The 26,960-nt window shown below is 36.1% G+C and overlaps 1 protein-coding gene across 22 annotated transcripts in view; it reads right to left on the bottom strand.

Moving 5' to 3' along the window:
- IQCM (IQ motif containing M) overlaps positions 1–26,960 on the bottom strand; it is a 577,684-nt gene that overhangs the window by 478,613 nt on the left and 72,111 nt on the right. For 4 of the 22 annotated variants that reach the window (XM_051819382.2, XM_051819370.2, XM_051819375.2 and 1 more), the window contains one exon: positions 10,598–10,667. The exons of the other annotated variants lie outside the window; for them this stretch is intronic. The gene's annotated coding sequence lies outside the window, so the exon portion shown is untranslated. The remainder of the gene's footprint in view (positions 1–10,597; positions 10,668–26,960) is intronic. 22 annotated transcript variants of the gene reach the window in all.

Genomic DNA, 26,960 nt, shown 5'->3' with positions numbered 1-26,960 from the left:
GGGAGGTGAGCTCAGTAACCGGAGACATTGGCGGGGAAACGGCAGACAGAATCTAGAGGGAAGCGGGCCTTGAGGCAGGAAAGTTCACCAGACTGACTACAGGAGAGAAGGAAAAAATAAGAAGGGGTGGTGGGGGGGTACTGGTACAAACAAGTTTCTCTCTCCACCAACCTTGCAAAGGCCAGCAAGAGACAAAAAGCAGGCCCCACTCGGGATATGCAAAACAAAAGGGGAGAGCTAAGGCTACAATTCAGTAGCCTAGGCAACCGAGTGGGAGTCTGCAGGAGAAACTGAACTGGCACAGACTCTTTGGGTAGAAGCCAGAGATCGGAAGCTAAATACCATCAATTCTGCTCAGCCGTGCGGTATTACTTACCTCCTGAATAAAAAATAAAATAAATAAATAAATAGAGAGAGATTTACCACACATAACCTGAGGGTGTCACATTTGCACACCCGCAACCCGGAAGAACCAAGCAGAGCTCTCAGGCCACACCCATCTCAAGCCTCCAAGGCTCTTCCAACAGCAGGCAGTCCACTTAACACAGACATAGTATAAAAAAAACAAAAACAAAAAAAAAAAAACTCACAGTGAGGGAAGAAGAATTAACAATGCCAAGCAACAAACACAAAAATCGAGGAAATAAGATCAACGATGACAATATGACGCCTCCAAATAAACAAAACACCCCTGGTACTGGGAAAACTGGATTTCCACGTGCAGAAGCATGAAGCAAGACCCCTACCTTACACCTTACACAAAAATCCACTCAACATGGATTAAAGACCTAAATCTACGACCTGATACCATCAAGTTATTAGACAACATTGGAGAAACCCTTCAAGATATTGGCACAGGCAAAGACTTTCTGGAAAAGACCCAGGAGGCACAGGCAGTCAAAGCCAAAATCAACTATTGGGATTGCATCAAATTGAGAAGTTTCTGTACTGCAAAAGAAACAGTCAGGAGAGTGAAGAGACAACCGACAGAATGGGAAAAAAATATTTGCAAACTACGCAACAGATAAAGGGTTAAAACCAGAATCTACAAAGAGATCAAGAAACACCACAAAAACAAAACAAACAACCCACTTAAGAGATGGGCCAAGGACCTCAATAGACATTTTTCAAAAAGAGGAAATCCAAATGGCCAACAGGCACATGAAAAAATGTTCAAGATCACTAGCAATCAGGGAAATGCAAATCAAAACCACAATCAGGTTTCACCTCACCCCGGTTAGAATGGCTCACATTCAGAAATCTACCAACAACAGATGCTGGCGAGGATGTGGGGAAAAAGGGACACTAACCCACTGTTGGTGGGAATGCAAACTGGTCAAGCCACTATGGAAGTCAGTCTGGCGATTCCTCAGTCACCTGAAGATAACCCTACCGTTCGACCCAGCCATCCCACTCCTTGGAATTCACCCAAAGGAATTTAAATTGGCAAACAAAAAAGCAGTCTGCACCCTAATGTTTATTGCACCTCAATTCACAATAGCTAAGACCTGGAACCAACCCAAATGCCCATCAACGGTAGACTGGATAAAGAAATTATGGGATATATACTCTTTAGAATACTATACTGCAGTAAAAAATAATGAAATCCAGTCATTTGCAACAAAATGGAGGAATCTGGAACACATCATGCTGAGTGAAATAAGCCAATCCCAAAGGGACAAATACCATATGTTCTCCCTGATCGGTGACAACTGACTGAACACTAAAAAGGAAACCAGTTGAAGTGAAATGGACACTATGAGAAACGGTGACTTGATCAGCATAGCCCTGACTGTTAATGAACAACTTAATACATTATCCCTCTTAGTAGTTTTTTGTCTGTTCTACTTAATACTACTGGTTTAATTCTATAATTAATACACAATTATTCTTAAGTGTAGAAATTTAACTGAAATGTGATCTCTATTAAATATAAGAGTGGGAATAAGAGAGGGAAGAGATGTACAATTTGGGACATGCTCAAGCTGACTTGCCCCAAATGGTAGAGTTAGAAACATACCAGGGGACTCCAATTCAATCCCATCAAGGTGGCATGGACCAATGCCATCTCACTAGTCCAAGTGATCAATTTCAGTTCACAATTGATCATAATGAAAGGACTAAGAGTCAAAGGGATCACATAAACAAGTCTAGTGCCTGCTAATACTAACTGATAGAATAAATAAAGGGGAGAACGATCTAACATGGGAAGCGAGATACACAGCAGACTCATAGAATGGCTGATGTCCTAAATAGCACTCTGGCTTCAGAATCAACCCTAAAGGCATTCGGATCCAGCTGAAAAGCCCATGAGAGTATTTCAGGCATGGAAAGCCAAGACACTCTGGCAAAAAAAAAAAAAACTAAATGAAAGATCTCTGTGAGTGAGATCCCAGTGGAAAGAACGGGTCTTTAAAGAAGAGGTACCTTTCTCTGAAGGGAGGAGAGAACGTCCACTTTGATTATGACCTTGTCTAAATAAGATAAGAGTCGGAGAACTCAAAAGGCTTCCATAGCCTTGTAAACTCATGACTGGAGCATAGGGAGATTACTGATGCAATAAACAGGAGTGTTAATTTGTAAAGACAACAACAGGAGTCACTGTGCATTTACTCCTCATGTAGGATCTCTGTCCTTAATGTGCTGCACATTGAGATTTAATGCTATAACTAGTACTCAAACAGTATTTTTCACTTTATGTTTCTGTGTGGGAGCAAACTGTTGAAATCTTTACTTAATGTATGCATCCCTTTAACTCTTTTAAAAACTGACTTAGTATTTAAAACATTTTCACAGGCCAGCACCATGGCTCAACAGGCTAATCCTCCACCTTGCGGCGCCGGCACACCGGGTTCTAGTCCCAGTCGGGGCGCCGGATTCTGTCCCGGTTGCCCCTCTTCCAGGCCAGCTCTCTGCTGTGGCCAGGGAGTGCAGTGGAGGATGGCCCAAGTCCTTGGGCCCTGCACCCCATGGGAGACCAGGAGAAGTACCTGGCTCCTGCCTTTGGATCAGCGCGGTGTGCCGGCCGCAGCGCGCCAGCCGCGGTGGCCATTGGAGGGTGAACCAACGGCAAAGGAAGACCTTTCTCTCTGTCTTTCTCTCTCTCACTGTCCACTCTGCCTGTCAAAAAAATTTTTTTTTCACAAGCTTCAGGCCCAGATGGATTCAGTAGTGGATTTTACCAAATGCCTGAGGAGGAATGTATTGATTCTACATGGACTTCTACATTGAATCTACATGGAAATTTATAGAGAATTAGCACAGGCAAAAATACTTCCCAACTCCTCTTGTGAAGCAACAATTAAGGCAAAATAAGACAGATACAAGAAAAAACAAGTCTAAAGAAATCTCCTCAAGAACATAGATGCAAATATTCCCTATAAAATTTTAGTAAATAAAATTCAATGATATCTAAAAAACAATACATTATAACAAAATGGAGTTTATCACATAATGAAAATTTGCTTAACAATCAAATATGAATAAACAAAATCCACCATAGAAACCCATATGCTCATCCCTACAGATTAGGTAGGTAAAAAAGTCTATAGCAATTGGTGACTACATGAAAAAATTGAAAAGTTACCAAATAAATGAGCTATCAATGTATCTCAAGACCTAGAAAAGAAAAACAAAACCCAAAATCAGCAGAAGGAAATAATTAAAAATAGAGAAGAAACAAAATTGTGACCAAAAAAATACAAAAAGATCAGTGAAATGAATAGCTGGTTTTTTGAAAAAATAAACAAAATTGATACACCATTGGCCCAATTATCTAACAAAAAGGAGAAGACCCAAATTAATAATAACAGAGATGAAAAAGGAAATGTCATACATATAACACAGAAATAAAAAGAATCATAAGATATTACTACAAAATGTTATATGCCAACAACTTGGAAAATCTAGAAGAAACAGATACATTGCTGGACATATATAATCTAACAAAACTGAGTCATGAAGACAAAGAAAACCTACAGAGACCAATAACCACAATGAATATTAAATAAGTAATAAAGACACTCCCAAAAAAGAAAAGCTAAGGATCAAATGGATTCACTGTAGAATTATTCCAGACTTTTAAAGAACAACTAATTCCATTGTCAAGCTATTGAAAACAATTTAAAGGGAAAGACTCCTCCTGAACTCCTTCTATGAGGCCAGCATCACATTAATTCCTAAACCAGAAAAAGATACAACAGAGAAAGAGAACTGTAGAGCAATATGCCTGATGAATATACATGTAAAAATCCTCAACAAAATACTAGCTAATCAAATCCAACAACACATCAGACAGATAAAGCCCCCAGAACATGTGGAATTTAACCCTGGTATGCAGGGATGATTCAATATTCACAAATCAATGCAATACAACACATAAACAAACTGAAAAACAAAAAACATATGATTATCTCAATAGATGCAGAGAAAGCATGTCACTAAATACAACATATTTTTATGATGAAAACCATAGGGAAACCGGGTATAGAAGGAACATTCCTAACACATTTGAAGCCATTTGTGACAAACCCACAGCATCTTATTGAATGAGGAAAAAGTTGGAAACATTCCCACTAAGATTCAGAACAAGACAAGGACACTCATTCACCACTGCTATTCAATATAGTCCTGTAAGATTTAGCCAGAGCCATTAGGTAAGAAAAAGAAATCAAAGGGATACAAATTGGAAAGGAGGAAGTCAAGTAATCCCTATTTGTAGATGACATGATTTTATATTTAGGGGAATAAAAGACTCCATTAAGAGACAACTGGAACTCATAAAAGAGTTTGATAAAGTTGCAGGATATAAAATTAAAACATGAAAACCAATAACCTTTGTATACACAGACAAAGCCATGACTAAGAAAGAACTCCTAAGATCAATCCCGTTCAAAATACCTATAGGAAAAAATTAAAAACCTTGGAATAAATTTAACTCAAGGATGTCAAAAATCTCTATGTTGCAAATTAACAAAATATTAAAGAAAGAAATAAAAGAAGACACAAGTAAAAGGAAAAATCTTCCATGTTCATGAATTGGAAGTATTAATATAATCAAAATGTCCATATTACCAAAAGCAATTTATACATTCAATGTAATCCCAATCAACATATCAATGGCATTCTTCATATATCTAGAAAAAATGCTAAAATTCACATGGAAACCTGATAGATCCCAAATACCTAAAGCAATCTTAAACAACAGAAGAAAGCTGGAGACATCATAATAACAGATTTCAAGACATATTACATGGCAGTTATAATCAAAACAGCCTGGTACTGTCATAAAAATAGATGTTTAGAAAAATGAAACAGAATAGAAACTCAGAAAAATCAATCCACACATCTACAACCAACTAATCTTTAACAAAGGAGCTAAAATCAATCCAAGTAGCAAAGACAGTCTCTTCAACTAATGGTACTGGGAAAACAGGATCTCTATGTGCAGAAATATGAGACTAGATCCCTATCTTTACCAAAAAATCCACTGAAAACGGATCAAAGACCTAAATCTAAAGCCCAATACCATCAAATTACTAGAGAACACTGGGGAAACTCTGAAAGACATTGGCATCAGCAAAGATTTCTTGGAAAAGATCCCTGAAGCACAGGTAATCAATGACAAAAATAACAAAAGGGATTACATCAAGCTGAGAAGCACATTGCAAAAGAAATACTCATCAAAGTGAAGAGGCAACAGACAGAATGGGAGAAAATATTTGCAAACTCTGCAACTGATAAAGGATTAATATCCAAAATCTATAAAGAGCTCAAGAAACTTGACAACAAAACAATCCAGTTAAGAAATGGGCAAAGATCTTAGGCAGGTGTTTTTCAAAAGAGGAACTTCAAATGGCCAACAGACAAACGAAGAAATGTTCATGGTCACTAGCCATCAAGAAAATGAAAATGAAAACTACAATGAGGTTTTACCACACTCCAGTTAGAATGGCTCTCATACAGAAATCAAAAAACAATAAAAGCTGGAGAGGATATGAGGGAAAAGCTACCCTAAACCACTGCTGGTTGGAATGCAAACTGGTGCAGCCATTGTGGAAGACAGTATGGAGATACCTCAGAAAGCTGAAAATAGATCTACCATATGATCCAACAATCCTACTCATGGGAATTTACCCAAAGGAACTGAAATCAGCATATGAAAGAATTATCTGTACCCTCATGGTCATTGCAGTTCATTTCACAGGAGCTAAGATTTGGAATCAACCCAGATTTCCATCAGCTTATGGCTAAAGAAATTATGGTTTATATACACTATGGAATACTACTCAGTGATAAATAAAATCCTGTCTTTTGCAACAAAATGGATGCAACTGGAAACCATTATACTTAGTGAAATAAGCCAATCCCAAAAAGACAAGTACCATATTTTTTCCCTCATTTATGGTTATTAACAGAGTAACCAAAATGTAATGTATAGGACTGAAAATGATATTTTGAGATTTACTGATTATTTGTAGCCCTGTTCTTGACTGTTGAGGAACTGTATTTTTTTCTTCATACTATTTGTTGAACTTTCTACTTAGTGAAGGGTTAACTTACGAGTACAAAATAAACTGAAAGTAGATTATTGTACAAATTAAAAGAAAGAATAAGATAGGATGGAGGAGAGGGGATGGGAACATAGGCAGGAAGGAGGGTAGGGTGGGAAGTATAACTGTGTTCCTAAATCTTTTTGTATGGAATACATGAAACTGGTATGCCTTAAATAAAATTTTTAAAGAAAGAAGTGGAATATCCAGGATTGGAACTAGTGTCCATATGGGATGCTGTCATTACCGGTGGTAGCTTAACTTGCTGTGCCACAATTCTAGCCCACTTTTCAATTCTTTTGTAGTAACACTTGGCTTAAAATACAACAAATTGTAAAGCTATACAAAAGTAGTTTCTTTCTTTACAACCTTTTTCTATACTTTTATTTTATTTTGTAAACTTTCTGTTAAAAACTAAGTTTTTAAAAATGTTAGAGATACACACATTAGCTGAGACCTACACAGGGTCAGAATTAACAACCATTACTGTCTTCCACCACCACATACTATCCCAGTAGAAATTCTTCAAGAGCAAAAATCAGCATGGAGTCATCATCTCCTATAATAAGAATGCCTCTTCTAGACACCTCCAGAAGGATTGAGATTGTTTTACAGTTAATTTTTTTAATAGATAGAAGTATTACATTCAATACTACTTATAAAAATATTAAATATTAAGCCAGAAATATAATCATTCACCATCATTTTCAAGAAGTATGTCCTGTACATAATTGTATGTGTTATGCTTTTCCCTAATTTGTAGCACAGTGGGTTATTTTACACCACAAACAGGAGTAAGGCATTTTGTTCAACATTATGATAGCTACACTATCATTAAGTAATGGTATTTTTCACCTGCATTATAATCTTACATGGCCACTGTTATACATGCTGTCCATCAGTGACTGAAATGTTATGTGTCACATGACTGTGTGTGGTCTTCCTAACTTTATAGAGATTACTCTGGGAGTTGGGAGATGTCCATATCTATTGATCCATTAATTCTACAAGAAATCTACACCAAGGAAATAATCAAAGATGCAGAGACACATATTTTTGTATGCCAATCCATCCACTAGGAACATATTTCCCATCAATATTGTCAACTGTAAAGTCCACAATAGATGGTCTGTTAAATAGTAATGGTTTATAAAAAAATAGAGCTTAAACATTGTTTTAAATGCTTATGACCAATATATACTCAAATTATGATTTTGACCGGAAAATAAAGCACAAAATATGTTGATGGTATAATTCCTCTTCTGTTACTTATAACATATTTCAAACTTTGACACATATATTCACTATTCAGAAAAATATAAATACAAAATAATGAAGAGTTACTCTGGATAATATAATGTGTAATTTTTTTCTTCAAACTTTACTGTATTTTTCAAATTTTCTATCATAATGTGTCACTTTCATAAACAGGAAAAAAATTTACCACAATAACATAAGGAAGAATCAGAATGAGAAATCAAGTTCCAGCAGTGCAGAGATTGTTTTGAATAAATAAGTGAAGCACAAAGCAAAAAGCATTTTTAAAAATTACATGGGAACACTGATTAATAACAGTAGCAAAAAGATGTACCATCTTCTTTTTCAGATGTTGCTAACTCAAAAAGTAATTTACAGAGAAAAGGTGTCTACTTTTGAAGTAGTATATAGTGTGGAACAGCAGATGTCACTTAGTCTTATATTGTAGGCACTTAAAAAATATCCCTTAAAAATAAGCTTAAAGGATCGCAACTAAAATTAAGAAAAATAAATTTTAAAAATTCCTTTTAAAATCACATTATATGGAGAACACCTAAAGACCCTGGGAGCACTAATCCTATGGAAGAGAAAATAAAAGCAGACAGGTGGTTTGTACCTAGTTAAGAAATAGCTCACAGTTAGAGCTAATGATGAAAAAGGGATCTCTTGTTGGGCAATGAGTTCCCTCACTCCAGAATTGCTATCCACCAAGTATATGGAATGTCACTGTGCAAAAGAACTCACCTGGAAACTACTTTAGAATCTGCTGTTGTTTTTAAATATATCCTTCTTAACCTTGTATTAGAGAGAGGAGCTAGGCATCAGAGGGGTATTTAAACTAACTGTTCTCTAATGATCCTCCTACCACAAAGTGATGTTAATATTATGGAGATTTAATCCATATTTCTCACATTTCTTTTTAAGTCAAACTGTAAGTACAGCTGATATTCCATCAACTAATGGACAATTATTGATTCTTCTCAGCCTTCTTGACAGTTCATTAGTACTACCACTGGAGGAGGAGGGGGCAAAGACAGGTTCATTCAAATGAGTTGACTACTATACCTTTTAAAATTTACAGTGATGATGTCATACAAGAGCTAATTAGTATTATGTGTATGTATGCTGACTTAACACTTTGTCCCTATTATCTGTGTACCTTTGTAGTTGGTATTTTTTGTGGATTAAACCTACAATTAAAGATTTATAAGACATTTATCACCTCAAGTTTCCTTGAAGTGCCTAATAAGTAACAATATTAACATGATAATACTGAGCTCAGCTAGCCCTACTCACAGTTCTGGTTTCATCACAATTGAATACACTTTATACAAATGGTTGCTCCTTTGTTCTGCCCTATCATGACTTCCAAGGTAAATGTCATTCACTCTAAAAGCATCATCTATTACTATTTCTAGGCTTCATTACTCAAGATTTCCGGATAGGTTCCTTATTCAGAGAGTTTACTTATGGAATATATGCTACACTGACTATCTAAAAGATTGCTTTTTAGAGTTGTAGTTAAAAATAACATGAAAGATTTACCATTATGTTTAGGAATTTATTTCAGAACAGTTTTAAATTTACAAAACAAAAATTGTGAACTAGTATCAGTTTCCCAACACCTCACACCCTGCTGACCCTATTATTAACATCTCATATTAGTAACTTAATCACATTTAATGAACCACTACCAGTTTAACTTACTTTTTATCAGTTCATTATCTCTTTCCCACCCTTCCCAGCCTCTAGTAATCAATATTCTGCATGCAGATTGAATTTTGAGTTTTTGGTTCATTTGTTTATTTAAAGCTCCAACATTTTAGAGAAAACATGCAATATTTATCTTTCTGTGGCTGGATTATTTCATTCAACATTATGTCTTCCAGTTCCATCTATTTTGCTGCAAGTGACAGTTTTTCATTCTATGGCTAAATAGTATTCCATTGTATATATAGACAACACTTTCTTTACCATTCATCTGACAATGGGCACCATGACTGATTCCATATTTTGGCTATTGTGAAAACTGCTATGATAAACATGATGGAGCTTAACCTTCTTTTTAAAATGTACAGTTCAGTAGTGTTACGTATACTCACCTTGTTGTGATAAAGATCTCCAGAACTTTTTAATCATGCACAAATGAAAACACCACATACTAAACAGCTCCTCTTTCCCCTTGGCCCCTGTCCCTGGTAACCAACATTCTAATTTCTAATTTTAAGATTTTGCTTTTTTTTATATATTTTCTCCAATTTGTCTTCTTGCTTGTGAAAATGGAGCAAATGCAGACTAATGTTTCTGCTTACATCTATTATTGTAAGAATCACTCATTATTCAAATATTAGATTTGTCTGAGAGCCATAATATGTATCATTTTAATGCTATTGCAACCATAAAAGCAATTTGAAGAGTAATGGACATTTTTTCTTATAATACCTAGAAAGTGATTGTTAAAAAATAATGTAAAAGGCATTTAAGTAACTTTTCTTCTCACTTTTGTTCAAATATAGCAAGAATATAATTAGTTGAACAAGTTGGCTAACTCTGTAATAAATGTCACCTACTCAACTTGCAAACCTGCAGCAGTGACAAGCTTTGCAATAAAATAAAAACCTCTACTTCCTCCAAAAAAATCACATTCTGAAAGATGAAGTAAAATACCTCCAATTTTCTGATTCTCCCAGGAAGAAAGTATATGTAAAAGAGAGGCTAGAAAAATATTTTTTAACTTTTTAATTTATCAAGTTAAGCTGCTGCAATTAGAAGACATTCATTTTTCTCACCACCAAGTAATCACTTCCACATTATTGGACCGCTTCATGAGTTTTACTGCTTCATTGCCATTTAATGATCCTGGAAATAAGCCAACATTTTTTTTTGAATTTTTTTTTAAGAAAGGAGGAAAAAATATAAGAAGTAACTTTGGGCAATGAAGCACCTCAAGTATTTCATTTCAGATTATTCTTACTCTTTTGTAAATGTTTTAAAAATTAAATATTTTTCATTTACCATTTCTCAGTGACAGATACTTTTCATTTATTTCTTTAATTTTGCTTAAAGAATACAACTTCATGTGTTTAATATATACAGAATTGGAAACATGATGCTTCTTCCCCCATACATCCCTCTGCCGTCCTTCCGTCTCCCTCTTCCATTCCAACTAATTGTTTTTTTAATTCTGTAAGGTGAACAAATTTCACATGCCATATATAGATTCTTCCACCCATACTCCCACCCTTTCTCCTGCTCCTTCTCTTATTTCCTCTCTTAATTTTTTTAACTTTTATTTAATAAATATAAATTCCCAAAGTACAGTTTTGGATTACAGTGCTTTCCCCCCACCATAACTCCCCTCCAACCCACAACCCTCCCATCTCGTGTTCCCTCTCCCATTCCATTCACATCAAGATTCATTTTCAATTATCTATATATACAGAACAATTTAGTATCTATTAAGTAAAGATTTCAACAGTTTGCACCCACACAGAAACACAAAGTGTAAAGTACTTTTGAGAGTATATTTGACAGAGATCCTACATGAGGAGTAAGTACACAGTGACTCCTGTTGTTCACTTAACAATTGACACTCTTGTTTATGGGGTCAGTAATCTCCCTAGGCTCTTGTCATGGGTAGCCAAGGCTACGGAAGCCTTTTGAGTTCACCAACTCCGATCTTAGTTAGACAAGGTCATAGTCAGAGTGGAAGTTCTCTCCTCCCTTCAGAGAAAGGTACCTCCTTCTTTGATGGCTGCATTCTTTCCACTGGGATCTCACTCGCGGAGATCTTTCATTTAGGTCTTTTTTTTTTTTCTTTGCCAGAGTGTCTTGGCTTTCCATGCCTAAAATACTCTCATGGGCTCTGCAGCCAGATCCAAATGCCTTAAGGGCTGATTCTGAGGCCAGAGTGCTGTTTAGGACATCTGCCATTCTATGAGTCTGCTGTGTATCCCGCTTCCCATGTTGGATCATTCTCTCCTTTTAAGTTCTTTCAGTTAGCATTAGCAGACACTAGTCCTGTTTATGTGATTCCTTTGACTCTTAATCCTTTCATTATGATCAACTGTAAACTGAAACTGATCACTTTAACTAGTGAGATGGCATTGGTACATGCCACCTTGATGGGATAGAATTGGAATCCCCTGGCACATTTCTAACTCTACCATTTGGGGCAACCCCGATTGAGCATGTCCCAAACTGTACATCTCCTCCCTCTCTTATTCTCACTCTTATATTTAACAGAGATCACTTTTCAGTTAAATTTAAACACCTAAGAATAATTGTGTGTTAATTAAAGAGTTCAATCAATAGTATTAAGTAGAACAACAACCAAAAAATACTAAAAGGGGGCTGGTGCCGCGGCTCAATAGGCTAATCCTCTGCCTGCGGCACCGGCACCCTGGGTTCTAGTCCTTGTCAGGGCGCCAGATTCTGTCCCAGTTGCTCCTCTTCCAGTACAGCTCTCTGCTATGTCCTGGGAGGCAGTGGAGGATGGCCCAAGTCCTTGGGCCCTGCACCCACATAGGAGACCAGGAGAAACACCCGGTTCCTGGCTTCAGATCAGTGCAGTGTACCGGCCGCAACGCGCCAGCCGCAGTGGCCATTGAGGGGTGAACCAACAGAAAAAGGAAGACCTTTCTTTCTCTCTCTCTCTCTCTCTCTCACTGTCCTCTCTGCCTGTCAAAAAATAAAAAAAAAAATACTAAAAGGGATAAAGTATTAAGTTGTACATCACAGACAGGGAAAGGGCTGATCAAGTCACTGTTTCACTTCAACAGGTTTCCTTTTTGGTTTCCTACTGGCTGCCTTTTAGGCACTCTATTAGTTATTATAGTTCAGGGAGAACATATAAAATTTGTCCCATTGGGACTGGCTTATTTCAATAAGTATGATGTTTTCCAGTTTCATCCACTTTGTTTCAAGTGACCAGATTTTTTTTCTTTTTTTACTGCTGTGTAGTATTTCATGGTGTTCATATCCCATAATTTTTTATCCAGTCTTCAGCTGATTGTCATTTGGGTTGATTCCATGTCTTTGCTATTGTGAATTGAGCTGCAATAAACATGGAGGTACAGATAGCTCTTTCACATGCTGATTTCATTTCCCTTGGGTAGATTCTAGGAGTGGGATGGCTAGGTCATATGGTAGGTCTATATTCATATTTCTGAGGTATATTCATACTGTCTTCCATAGTGGCTTTAACATTTTACATTCTCACCAACAGTGGACTAGGGTACCTTTTTCCCCACATCCTCACCAACATTTGTTGTTTGTTGATTTCTATATGAAAGCCATTCTAATGGGACGGTGAGGTGAAACCTCATGGTGGTTCTGATTTGCATTTCTCTGACGGCTAGTGATCATGAGCATTTTTTTCATGTTTCTAGTGGCCATTTGGATTTCCTCTTTTGAAAAATGTCTGAGTCCTTTGCCCATTTTTAACCAGATTTTTTGTTTTGTTTCTTGATCTCTTTATATATTCTGGTTATTAACCCTTTATCAGTAATACAGTTTGAAAATATTTTCTTCCATTCTGTCAGTTGCCTGGCTTCTTTCTGACCCAGCTCCAGCTGTTGTAGGCATGTGTACAATGACTCCATGGATGGAAGTGTGCTCTTTCTCTCCCTCTCTCTTTCTCCTCCCACCAAATAAATTAACTAAATAAAAAAAAACAGTAAAAATAGCAATAAAGATAAGAGCAAAAAAGTAGTTCTTTGAATAGATTTATACAGCCTACAAATCTCTAGCTGTCTATCAAAACTGACAAAGAAAATGACAGAAGATATCAATTATTAATATCAGAAATTAAATAAAAGGATATTCATAGAGACCCTACAGATAAATGAATAAAACAACTGTACAAACATGAATATGATGACAAAGATTAAATAGCCCCCTCAAAAAATTTGCTAGGCAAATTTCAATGGAAAATGTTACCAAATATTTAAAAAAAGAATTAACAAAAATTCCACACAATCTTTTCTAGAATACAGATGAGGAGGAAACACTTCTGATTCATTTTGCCAAATTAGTAACACCAGACCAGAATTAAAAAAAAATACAGACCCAAATTCTTCATGAATTTAGGCACAAAAATTCCTAATAAAATGACAATAATTGGAATTCAACAAATTTTTTTTAATTTATCTGACAGGTAGAGTTATAGATCGTGAGAGAGACAGAGAGAAAGGTCTTCCTTCTATTGGTTCACCCCCGAAATGGCCACTACAGCCAGCGCTGCGCTGATCTGAAGCCAGGAACCAGGTGCCTCCTTCTGGTCTCCCATGCTGGTGCAGGGGCCCAAGCACTTGGGCCATCCTCCACTGCCTTCACGGGCCACACCAGAGAGCTGGACTGGAAGAGGAGCAACCGGGACTAGAACCCAGTGCCCATATGGGATGCTGGCACCACAGGCAAAGGATTAACCCAGTGAGCCATGGCGCCAGCCCCTTAAACAAATATTTTTTAAATCATACACCATGAACAAGTAGTTTATTCCAGTGATCTAAAGCAGGAACACTATTCAAATATAAGCAATGTAATCTACAATATTAACATACTATAAAAGAAAAAATTATATGATCATATTGATGCAGAAAAAGCACTGACAAAATTTAACACCTATTCACAACAAAACCTCACAGAAAAATAGAAATAGTGAACTTTCTTAATTTTATAGAGTATCTACAAAATAATATAATTGATATTATACTTAATAGCCATTACTAGATGTTTTTCTTTCCTATAAGATAAATAACATGCCAAAAATTTCCATTCTCATTATTCTTTTCAACAGATAATTGAAAAAAAGAAAAAAAAAAAAAACAGATAACTAAAAGGCCTAGCCATCACAGTAAGAACAAAAGGAATTAAAAGAAATACAGATTGTAAAGGAAGAAATCAAATTGTTACTATATGCAGATGAGACTGGCAACAAAGAACATCCCAAGGCTGGTGGTGTTGTATAGTAGACAAAGGCATTGCCTAGGACACCAGCATTTGATATTGGTGCTGGCTCCTATCCCCACTGCACTACTTCTGATCCAGCTCCCTGATAATGCCCTGGGTAAAGCAGCAGAAGATGGCCCCAGTGTTTAGGCCTCTAGCAAGATTTCTTATAAATATGAACAATACGATTAAAAAGCTTATATGAGAAGGCAAGGAAGTATCTTAGCTAAAATAATTTTGAAAAATAATAATAAAGCAGGAAGACTTCAAGATTTAGATGGCTTCAGTGACTAAGACCATGAGATATTGGGATAAACATGTTTGTCAGTGAAACAGAATAGAGAATCCAGAAACCAATCCAAACAAACATATACACTAAATTTTTACAAAGATGTTAATGGAATCCAGTGAAAGTAAAACATTTTCAACATTTTGTGCTAAAACAATTGTTTAAAAATATTTGTTAACCAAAAAATGAACTTCAATCTAAATTTCATATACGATACACTACTATTAACTTTTTCCCTGCAGAGCCATAGAAGAGCAGAACTTATACCTCTAGCAACACTGTACCCAATGACCAACTTCCTCCTCTCCCTCCCTCCTATTCACTTCAATCTTCTCCACTATCCTTTCAACTTCCATGAGATTAACTTTTTTGGTTCTACAAAGGAGTGAGATCATTCAGTGAGTATTCTTCTGTGCCCAACTTATTTTACTTAACATAATGTCCTGTGGGTTCAATTATGTTGTTGCTGCAAATTATAGGATTTCATGTTTGTTTATGGCTGAAGAGTATTCTAACATGCATATGTGTCACATTTTCTTTATCTAATCATTTGTCAACGGACATTTAGATTGATTCCATATTCTGGCTCTTGCATAATAAACACAGGAGTATAGAAGTCCCTTCCACATGCTAGTTTCATTTCCTCTGGGTATCTTCCCAGTAGTAGGATATTTGGATGGCATGGTAGCTCCATCTTCAGTTTTTGGAGGAAATTCCATAAGGCTATGCTAATGTGCATTCCCATAAAAAGTAGTATTAGATCCTTTCTCCACATCTTCACCAATGTTTACCATTTTATTTGTTTTTTGATAACAGCCATCCATTTCAATAACAGTCAGTACTATCTCATTGTAGTTTTTACTTGCATTTCCTATTGGCTAGTGATGGGAAACACTGTATCATGTATCTTTTAGTCAATTGAATGTCATGTTTTGAGAAATGTTTATTCAGATCCTTAGCCCATTATTACGTTGATTTGTTATTTGATTATTGAGTTGTTTGAATGTCTTATATATTATGGTTATTAACCCCTGTCAAAAGTATAGTTTACAAATATTTTCTAATGTAGTAACTCTTAAACATATTATTTCTGTAAAAGAAAACCCAATGAAGCTACACTGAAATTTATCATTAGAAATAAACAAGAGAATCCTGTGTTTCCAGAAAGCATTCAGTAAGAAAAGTGGTTACTAAATTTCCTGACAGAAGGGCAAGGATTGTGGAGAATGAATCTTAAAATGCCTTGGAAGAAGAAGTAGGATGCAAGTGTATACATCAAAAACACTTGAAAAAGAGGCTGGCATTGTGTTGCAGCAGGTTGGAACATCTTATGATGCTGGCATCCCATTTGAGCACTGACTGGAGTCCCAGCTGCTCCATTTTCGATCCAGCTCCCTGCTAGTGTACCTAGGAAAGCAGCAGAAGAAGACCCAAGTGTTTGGACCCCTAACACCCACATGGTCACCCACATGGATGACCTGGATGGAGTTCCCAGCTGACCCAGTCCTGTCCATTATGGCCATTTAAGGAATGACTCAATGGATGAAAACGCACTAGCTCACTCTGTCTTTGCTGCTCCAACTCTGCCTCTCAAATAAAAATCAGTAAGTAAGATTTTCATTAAAACAAAAAAACTGAGGCCTGCACCCTGGCTCAATAGGCTAATCCTCCACCTGTGGTGCCGGCACTCCGGGTTCTAGTCCCGGTCGGAGGGCCGGATTCTGTCCCAGTTGCTCCTCTTCCAGTTCAGCTCTCTGCTATGGCCCTGGAGTGCAGCGGAGGATAGCCCAAGTGTTTGGGCCCTGCACCCGCATGGGAGATCAGGAGAAGCACCTGGCTCCTGGCTTTGGTTCAGTACGGTGCGCCGCCCGCAGCGCACCAGCCGCAGTAGCCATTGGAAGGTGAACCAATGGTAAAGGAAGACCTTTCGCTCTGTCCACTCTGCCTGTCAAAAAAAAAAAAAAAAAAACTGCTCCAAAAATTTTCCAAGGGACCATCAACACAACTGATAACTGAGTACCCATTGAGACTATTTTTGAAAAAAAAGTAAAATGTCTAAAACCTAAGAAGGGGCCGCCACTGTGGACTAGCAGGTAAACTATGCAACAGATAAAGGGTTAATAACCAGAATCTACAAAGAGATCAAGAAACTCCACAAAAACAAAACAAACAACCCACTTAAGACAGGGGCCAAGGACCTCAGTAGACATTTTTCAAAAAGAGGAAATCCAAATGGCCAACAGACACATGAAAAAATGTTCAAGATCACTAGCAATCAGGGAAATGCAAATCAAAACCACAATCAGGTTTCACCTCACCCCGGTTAGAATGGCTCACATACAGAAATCTACCAACAATAGATGCTGGCAAGGATGTGGGGAAAAAGAGACACTAATCCACTGTTGGTGGGAATGCAAACTGTTTAAGCCACTATGGAAGTCAGTCTGGAGATTCCTCAGTAACCTGAATATAACCCTACCATACAACCCACCCATACCACTCCTTGGAATTTACCCAAAGGAAATTAAATTGGCAAACAAACAAGCAGTCTGCACCCTAATGTTTATTGCACCTCAATTCACAATAGCTAAGACCAGGAATCAATCCAAATGTCCATCAACAGTAGACTGGATAAAGAAATTATGGGACATGTACTCTATAGAATACTATACAGCAGTCAAAAACAATGAAATCCGGTCATTTGCAACAAGATGGAGGAATCTAGGAAACATTATGCTGAGTGAATTAAGTCAGTCCCAAAGGGACAAATATCATATGTTCTCCCTGATCGGTGACAACTAACCAAGCACAAAAAAAGGAAACCTGTTGAAGTGAAATGAACACTATGAGAAACAGTGACTTGATCAGCCCTTTCCCTGACTGTTGATGAAAAACTTAATACTTTATCCCTTTTAGTATTTTTTTGTTCTACTTAATACCATTGGTTGAACTTTTAATTAATGCACAGTTATTCTTAGGTGTTTAAATTTAACTGAAAGTGATCCCTGTTAAATATAAGAGTGGGAATAAGAGAGGGAGGAGATGTACAGTCTGGGACATGCTCAATCGTACTTTCCCCAAATGGTGGAGTTAGAAATGTGCCAGGGGATTCCAATACAATCCCATCAAGGCGGCATGTACCAATGCCATCTCACTAGTCCAAATGATCAATTTCAGTTCACAATTGATCATAATGAAAGGATTAAGAGTCAAAGGGATCACATAAACAAGACTAGTGTCTGCTAATACTAACTGACAGAATTAAAAAGGGAGAGAATGATCCAACATGGGAAGCAGGATACACAGCAGACTCATAGAATGGCAGATGTCCTAAACAGCACTCTGGCCTCAGAATCAGCCCTTAAGGCATTTGGATCTGGCTGCAGAGCCCATGAGAGTATTTTAGGCATGGAAAGCCAAGATACTCTGGAAAAAAAAAAAAAAAAAAAAAAAAAACCTAAATGAAAGATCTCTGTGAGTGAGATCCCAGTAGAAAGAACGGGCCATCAAAGAAGGAGGTACCTTTCTCTGAAGGGAGGAGAGAACTTCCACTTTGACTATGATCTTGTCTAAATAAGATCAGAGTGGGCGAACTCAAGAGACTTCCATAGCCTTGGCAACTCATGACAAGAGAGATTACTGATGCCATAAACGAGAGTGTCAATTTGTTAAGTCAACAACAGGAGTCACTGTGTACTTACTCCTCATGTAGGATCTCTGTCCTTAATGTGTTGTTCAACGTGAATTAATGCTATAACTAGTACTGAAACAATATTTTATACTTTATTCTGTGTGGGTGCAAACTGATGAAGCCTTTACTTAATATATACTAACTTGATCTCCTGTATATAAAGAGAATTGAAAATGAATCTTGATGTGAATGGAATGGGAGAGGGAGCGGGAGATGGGATGGTTGTGGGTGGGAGGGAAGTTAATGGGGGGGGGGGGGGAGCCATTGTAATCCATAAACTGTACTTTGGAAATTTATATTTACTAAATAAAAGTTTTTTTAAAAAAAAGGAAAAATATAAACAGTTACAAAGAGAGAGAAAGAGGGAGAGAGAAAGAGGGAGAGAGGGAGGGAGAGCGCTTCCATTCACTGGGTCACTCCCCAAATGGCCACAATGGCTAGGGCTGGGTCAGACTGAAGCCAGGAGCCAGGAGCTTCATCTGTGTCTCCCACGTGGGTGCAGGGTCACAAGCATTTGGGTCATCCCTTGCTGCTTTCCCAGGAGCATTAGCAGGCAGCTGGATCAGAAGTGAAGCAGCCAGGATTTGAATGGCACCCATATGGAATGTTAGCGCTGCAGATGGTGGCTTAAACCACCATACCACAGCACCAGCCCCCAAAACATAATTCGTGAATCTTCTATTTTTCTCACACATCACATATAATTCCTTAGTATTATCAAATAATCTCAAAAGTACATCTAGAATCTGAACATTTCTTACTATCACCTCTATTAACCACGATATTCCAAACCACCATCATCAATCATCTGATTTTCATATAAGCCTCCTAACTAGAAAACATGCTTCCATCAAACTCCCTTCAAAACATTCTTTAGAGACCAGCAAGAACGACCATTTTATGTTAAAATTCAAATCAAGTCACTGTCCACACAGGACAAGTGGTGGAGTGATCCTTGCTGCTATGTGTTCAGGTTGTTATGTAATTCCCTCCCTTTGAGTAGGTGGTGCTGTGACTTGCTTGTAACCAACAGAAAATGGCAAAAGTGATGGAACGTTATTTCCATGATTATATTACATTAATAATTTAAGGCTGTTCAGCATACTAGAAAGAGGAATTCCTGTGTGCTTGATGAGGTGAGCAGCCAGGTAGGGAAACCCCCAATGCAAAGAACTGCTATAACATGTAGGACCTAAGGTGGCCTCCAGGACCTAAGGCAACTTCTAGCCAACAATCAATAAAAAATTAGGTGCCTCAGTGATAGAACTGTAAGGAAATGGACTCTTCCAACAACCTGAATGAACTAGGAAGGGATTCATCCCAGTCTCCTGGCTCCAGTGCAGCCTGGCTAATACATTGAATGAAGCCTGTGAAACCTCCAGGCAAAAAAATACATTCAAGTCATGCCTAGGATCCAGATCCACAGAAATTGTGAGATAGCGAGTGAATAAACCCTCCAGTGGCTTTCTGTTTTAAAGTAAAATCTCAAGTCATTTTCACAATTTGGCCTACACCTCTCCTTTCTGAACTCACATTTTTCCGTTTTTTACATTGCCCATTTTGCTCTACTTACAATGCTCTCTTTGCTGCTTCTGAAATATGACAGACTTGCCACTGGATTAGAGGCTTTAAATATCCTACCTTAGTGCTGTTCCCCCATATTCTGCTTATCTCACAACCCTGGCCTTCTTAAGGTATTTTGTTGGAGACATCATCTCGGGGAAAAAAAGTAACTCATCTCCACTCAGTATGCAGTTAATATCTGATTGCTTTATTTTCTTATTAGCATTCAGATTTTACCAACTGATATGTATTCATTTATTGGCTTACTGTATTTGTCTCTATACTACAATGTTTAGGGAATATATATGGAGCAAAGACTTTCTTTTGTTAACAATTGTTGAATAAATATGTAAATGGACAGAAAAGTTAATGAATAAATTAGTGATCAAATCAGATGCACTGAGGCATTAAAAAATTCAAGAGAACGTGGAAGAAATGAATAGCAAATAAAATTACTTAACATAGAGATAAACTATCTAACAAACATAATAGAAAAAGCATTCAGGTCTATTGTAGATGATAAATTCTCCAAGTCCTCATGATCCTGGCAAGAAAAAATAATTATTATAAAAATATGTTACTCAAAAGGATAGGTCTGATTTCAAAATTCTTGATAGCAACTGCCAGAAGATAGTGAAGCAATGACTAAAGTGTTCTAAGCAAAAGAGAATGTGACCTTAGAATTTTAAATTCATCCAACTTTTCCTCTGAGACTCAAGCAACCAACTTTTTAATGCACACAAATTCATAAGAAATATAATTTCTACAATAGTTTCATAAAAAATAAAACTTTTTCAGTAAAAAAAAAGCTCAGAATGGAAAAACAACAAATAAAATAAATTTTGGTAGGTATTAATAAAATTTAAACAAATTTACTTAATAATTGGAGAGAAGTTAAAATTTGAATCTTTAACAGAGAAAAATAATGTAATCAATAAAACTGAAAGATTAGATACAGGTAGTTAGAGGAAGTAAGATTAATTATTCTTTCTAATTCACATCACTGAAAAATCATCTCAATCTGAATATAAAGCTTTTTTAATGAGCTAAACAATTTAATTTGCCCTTCATAATGATTTTCTTAATCTTACCTCTTTCAGCAATTTGTTTTACTATCTGTGGCCACATAGTAATTATTTTATTTTCAGCTTTACAGTAAACATATATCGTTGTCATTATTTTTTGTTTTCTTTGCACTCTTTAAAAATGTAAAACCTAATCTTAGTCCTTCTCCTGTATAGAAACAGGCCACAAGCTGCTTTTGCGGTAGTGTGTTGGCTTTCAATGAAATAACACTGAACCACATTTTGTTGTTCACTCTAGAAGCTTTTGATTCTGTTAAATTTAAGTAAAACAAAGTGTGGCATTTTTTATTTCAAAACTTTATGTTTATATATAAGACTTCCACTTACAGCCATGAAATAATGACTGGATTTTCCCCTCCATCTGGAACAACTATATAAATAAGCCAAATATAAGAAATATTTCAAAACACTGGAAATCGCACAAGAAGGGTCAGTGATCCTGAGACAGAGGATCTAGATAAGAATTGCTTTATAATTTCCCCAGTTTTCAGCCTTAAGAGAACATCCAGTGTCCAGGCCGTGAAGTATGCTTGGAGGAGCCAGGAAAGCTCCCAGGGCTGGGAAAGACCTGGAAGAATGAGGATATAAGGAAGCAGAACCCTGGAATGGATGGATTTCACAGAGAAAGGAACCCAGAGATATCTCTCAAGTCTCAAGCTAACTATTTCTAAGTGCAGTGTATAAGGAAATTTCTTAAGGCCAAGAACAGAAATGCCTCAAAGAATGAGAGGAACCAATATCAAAGATTATCCCAGGTTGGAAATAGTTCTTAGTCCTATCACATGAGAGGAAAACTTCATAATTCATGGGGGTATCAAACTGTTATGCCTCAATAATGGAGCCGAATCACTTTGAGTAAAACACTGCTCTGGTCCCACCAAATAATATTCAAAAGCAAGACTTGAATGAATCAAATTACTTACAAAGGAATTCAAAATATTCAATATTTATAGAAATATAAAAATATCTAGCTCAAATAGAAATAAGTCACATGTGTGACATTCAGACAAAGATTAACAAGCATACAGGAAGCCAAGACAATACAATCCTTACTGGAGAAAACAAAAAAAAAAAACCATAATCAAAACTAACCTAGAAATTACATATGTGAAAAAATTTGTAGATAAGAACATTAAAATAGCTATTAAAATTACATTCCATATGTTCAAGTAACTAAAGGAAAGATTCAGCTTGAGAAACAAAACTTAGGAAATATTCAAAATATCTAATCTCACTGCTAGAGATGAAAGCTAGAGTATATGAGATGAAAGATACATTGAGTATATTATTGTAGATTAACATTGAAAGAAGAAAGATAGGAAACGTGAAAGTATATCCACAGATATTGTCTAAAATGAAACAAAGAAAAAAGGACTGGAAAAATGAATAAACATTAAGTGAGTTATGGAGCTATTTAAACCATTCCTATAACTCATTGACTGTTAATGATTTCTTCAGTTGAATTCTTAGAAAAACACAAAGGACAGAAAAGTATTTGAAGGTAAAATGATCAAATTTTTTTCTAATTTTTAAAAATCTATATAATCACAAATTTAAAATGCTAAATAAACCCAAGCAGAAGAAAAATGTACCAAGGGGTTGACGAAGTGGCACAATAAGATATGATGCCATCTTCAATGCTGGCACCCTATATGGGCACCAGTTCAAGCCCTGGAAGTTCCACTTCTGATCCAGCTCCTGATAATGTGCCTCAGAAAGCAGTGAATGATGGCCCAAGTTCTTGGGCACCTGCATCCATGTGGGAGATCCGGATGAAGCTCCTGGCTCCTGGCTTCAGCCTGGCCCAACCCTGGCCATTGCAGCCATTTGCAGAGTGAATCAGCAGATTAAAGTTATCTCTCTAGCTCCCTCTATTTCTCTCTCCTTCCCTGCCTCCCTTCCTTTGTAACTCTGAATTTCAAATAAATAAATAAATAAACCTTTAAAAAAAGAAAATTGAACCATAATAAACTATTTAAAACCAGTAACAAAAAGAAAAGCTTAAAAGCAGCCAAAGAAAAAAATAAATTACATACACAGAAACAAACATACAAACTGAAGCAATGAAAAGCCAGAAGGAAGTGGAGTCACATCTTTAAAACATATGAAGACAAGGCCGACACCGCGGCTCAATAGGCTAATCCTCCGCCTGCAGTGCCGGCACACAGGGTTCTAGTCCCAGTTGCTCCTCTTCCAGTCCAACTCTCTGCTGTGGCCCGGGAGTGCAGTGGAGGATGGCCCAAGTGCTTGGGCCCTGCACCCGCATGGGAGACCAGGAGAAGCACCTGGCTCCTGGCTTTGGATCAGCGCGGTGCGCCAGCAGCAGTGGCCATTGAGGGTGAACCAACGCAAAAAGAAAGACCTTTCTGTCTGTCTCTCACTGTCCACTCTGCCTGTCCAAAAAAAAAAAAAAAAAAAAAACTATCAGGCCATACGACATACGAAGACAGAACTGTCAACCTAGAATTTTAAACCAGGTAAAATATCTCTCACAAGACAAAGATTTACTAATAGCCAATAAGTACATATTAATTCTCATACATTGTTATTGAGAATGTAAAACAGAGCACCTTCTTTGAAAATAGCTTGCTTCTCAAAATGTTAAAAACAGAATAACCATATTACCTGGCAATTCAAGTCTTGGGTATCTACTCAGGAGCAGTGAAAACGTATGTTCACACAAAGACATATAACAAAATGTTCATAATAGCACTATTTTGAATAGCCAACAAATAGAAACCATCCAAATGTTCAATAGACAAGCTAATCAACAAAATGTGGTTATATCCATACAATGGAATCCTACTTAGAAACTAAACAAAGGAACAAAGTACCAATACTTGCTACAACGTGGAAGAATGTCAAAAACATTATGTTCAGCAAAAGAAGTCAAACACAAAAAACAGATATAATATGATTCTAGCTATATAAATATATTTAGAAATATATAGCTATATAAATATATATATGAATATATAGCTTCATAAAATAAATCAATGATAACATATATCTGGGGATAGGAATGGAAAGTGACTGCAAGTTGGCATTAGATTTCTTTTTGGGGTAATGAAAATGGTCTAAAAATTAGAGCATGCTAGAGTTTACACAGATCAGTAAATATACTAAAAATCATTGGATTACATACTAAAGTGGGTTAATTTTATGGCATATTAATTTTATAATAAACCTGTTTTAAAAATATAGAGGCAAAATAAAACACATTTCAGAATAAGAAACACAGAAAGAATTCACCACCAACAGACCTACACCACAAAAAATGGTAAAGGATATCCCTTGGAAACATGACAAATGATACCATGGTTGGCAGGGTTGGCAGAAATCTGAATTAATACAAAGTAATGAAGAATACAGAAAATGCTAATTATGCAGGTACCTACTGAAGAAATTTAAATCATAATTAAATAATTTTAAATTTAAAGCAAATATAATGGCATGTATTTTGACATAAATATTACAAAAATAAAATGTGTAACAATAGCATGAAGACAAGGAGAAGCAAAGAGAAAGAAGTAAATTTGTAAGTTGCCTATATTATTCATTAAATGGCATAATATTATTTGTAGAAATAATGTGCTAAATTAAAAATGTATGCTATAAATTGAAAGAAATTAGGATAATGCAACAGTTACAATATACACATATAGGAGATTAAATGAAATAAAAATTACAGAATTAATCCAAAACATGGCAGAAACAAAGCAAAAATAAAACAATAATGGATAAAATAGAAAACAAGTAGTAGGATGGTAGCTTTAAACACAAACATACCAAAACATTAAATATAAATGGCATAACTATCCCCATCTTAAAGGCAGAGACTATTTTATTAGGCAAAATGCAAGAACCAATTAAATGCTACCTAGAAGAAAACTAGGTATAATTAAGAATAATTGGCTAAAAGAAAAAAATACAGAAAAGATATACCATGATAACTATGCAAACATAATCAAAATAATAGTGAATATGTATTAATTGCAGACAAAGCAGACTTTATAACAGAGATTATTGTAAGAGATAAACAGAATCATTTCAAAATGGTAAAAAGGCCAGTTTATCAAGAGGCTATAGCAGTCCTTAGCACTTACATATCTAATCAATGACCTTCAAAATCTATTAAGCAAAACTTGACCGAACTAAAAGGAAAAATCAATCAAGCCAAAATTACACTTAAATACTTCAACACCCATCTTAGTAATTAATACAAAAATTGGCAGCAAATCAGTAAAGATACAGAATACATAAACAATGCCATCTGCCAGCTTAATCTAATGGCTATTTATAGAACATTCCAACTAACAACAGGTGATCAGACATTTCATTCAAGTGCAATTCTAATACATAGTCTGCTCAAAACAATTACCAAAATAGATCACAATCAGCGGACTCCATAAATATAAAAGAATATAAATCATATAAAGTGTATTTTCTGACAAAAAATAGTACTAAATTAGAAAGCCATTACAGAAGCATTACAGAAATATAGTTGGAAATTCCAAACTAAATGGAAATAATTAACACTCTTCAAATAACTCAAGGGGATCAAAGAAGAAATTAGATGGGGACAGGTGTTTCATGCAACAGTTAAGTCACCATTTGAGTCATCCACATCCTATATTGCAATGCCTGGTTCAACTCCTCTACTTATAATCCAGCTTCTGCTAATGCATATCCTGGGAGACCACAGATGATGGTTCAAGTACTTGAGTTCCTGCCATCCACACAGAAGACTCAGAAGAAGTTCTGGGCTCTTGGCCTTCATTCTGGCTGGGCCCTGGTTGTTGCTCTGGTTTTATTTTTAACAAAAATGATAAAACTTCTAGCCATTCTGATCAAGTGAAAAAAGAGAAACAATTTACTAATATGGATTTAGGAAGGCAAAATCAGTTTCTAAATAATCTTTTAAAAATATAAGAAGCTATTCTCAACACTGTTATGCCAATATATTAAATAATTCAGATAAATGTTCAAGCTTTTTATAAAACACAAACTACCAAAACTCAATAAAATAACTGAATGGTACTATGAAATTATGTTTTTGCAAACATTAAAGAAAAAAAGGAAGGAAGGAGGGGAATTGAGGGAGGGAAAAAGGGAAGGAGGTTATAATGGTTATTTTCTTAGAATTGTACTTATAAAATATATAAAATCTGTTCTCTTTATATTAATCATTTTTTTAAAAAAAGATATTGAATTGGTCACATTAAACCCTCCCAGAATGAAAACTCTTGGGTCAAATGTTTCACTGGTGAGGCAGCGATAGCTAGATATTATCTCAGAATCTATCTGTGACAAATGATATATAGTATGAACAAATGCTAATAAAATTATATCGCTTACTTAACCTATATATCCACCCATCTATAATATAGAAAATGTTTATTTAACACTGGAAGTAATGTTAGAGTAAGTATTTCAGGCACTTTTCAGCATTCTTAGTAAACTTATATGGAATTATTGCATAGCATTTTTTCAAAACATCCCACTAGAATAATTATTATTTTAGAAAACAGCAAAGATTGAGAAATCAAGTAAATGTAATGAAATAAAGGTCA

This window comes from Oryctolagus cuniculus, chromosome 8 (assembly GCF_964237555.1).
Source record: "Oryctolagus cuniculus chromosome 8, mOryCun1.1, whole genome shotgun sequence".
NCBI classification, from domain to species: Eukaryota; Metazoa; Chordata; class Mammalia; order Lagomorpha; family Leporidae; genus Oryctolagus; species Oryctolagus cuniculus.
This window is presented reverse-complemented; position numbering and strand designations above follow the sequence as displayed.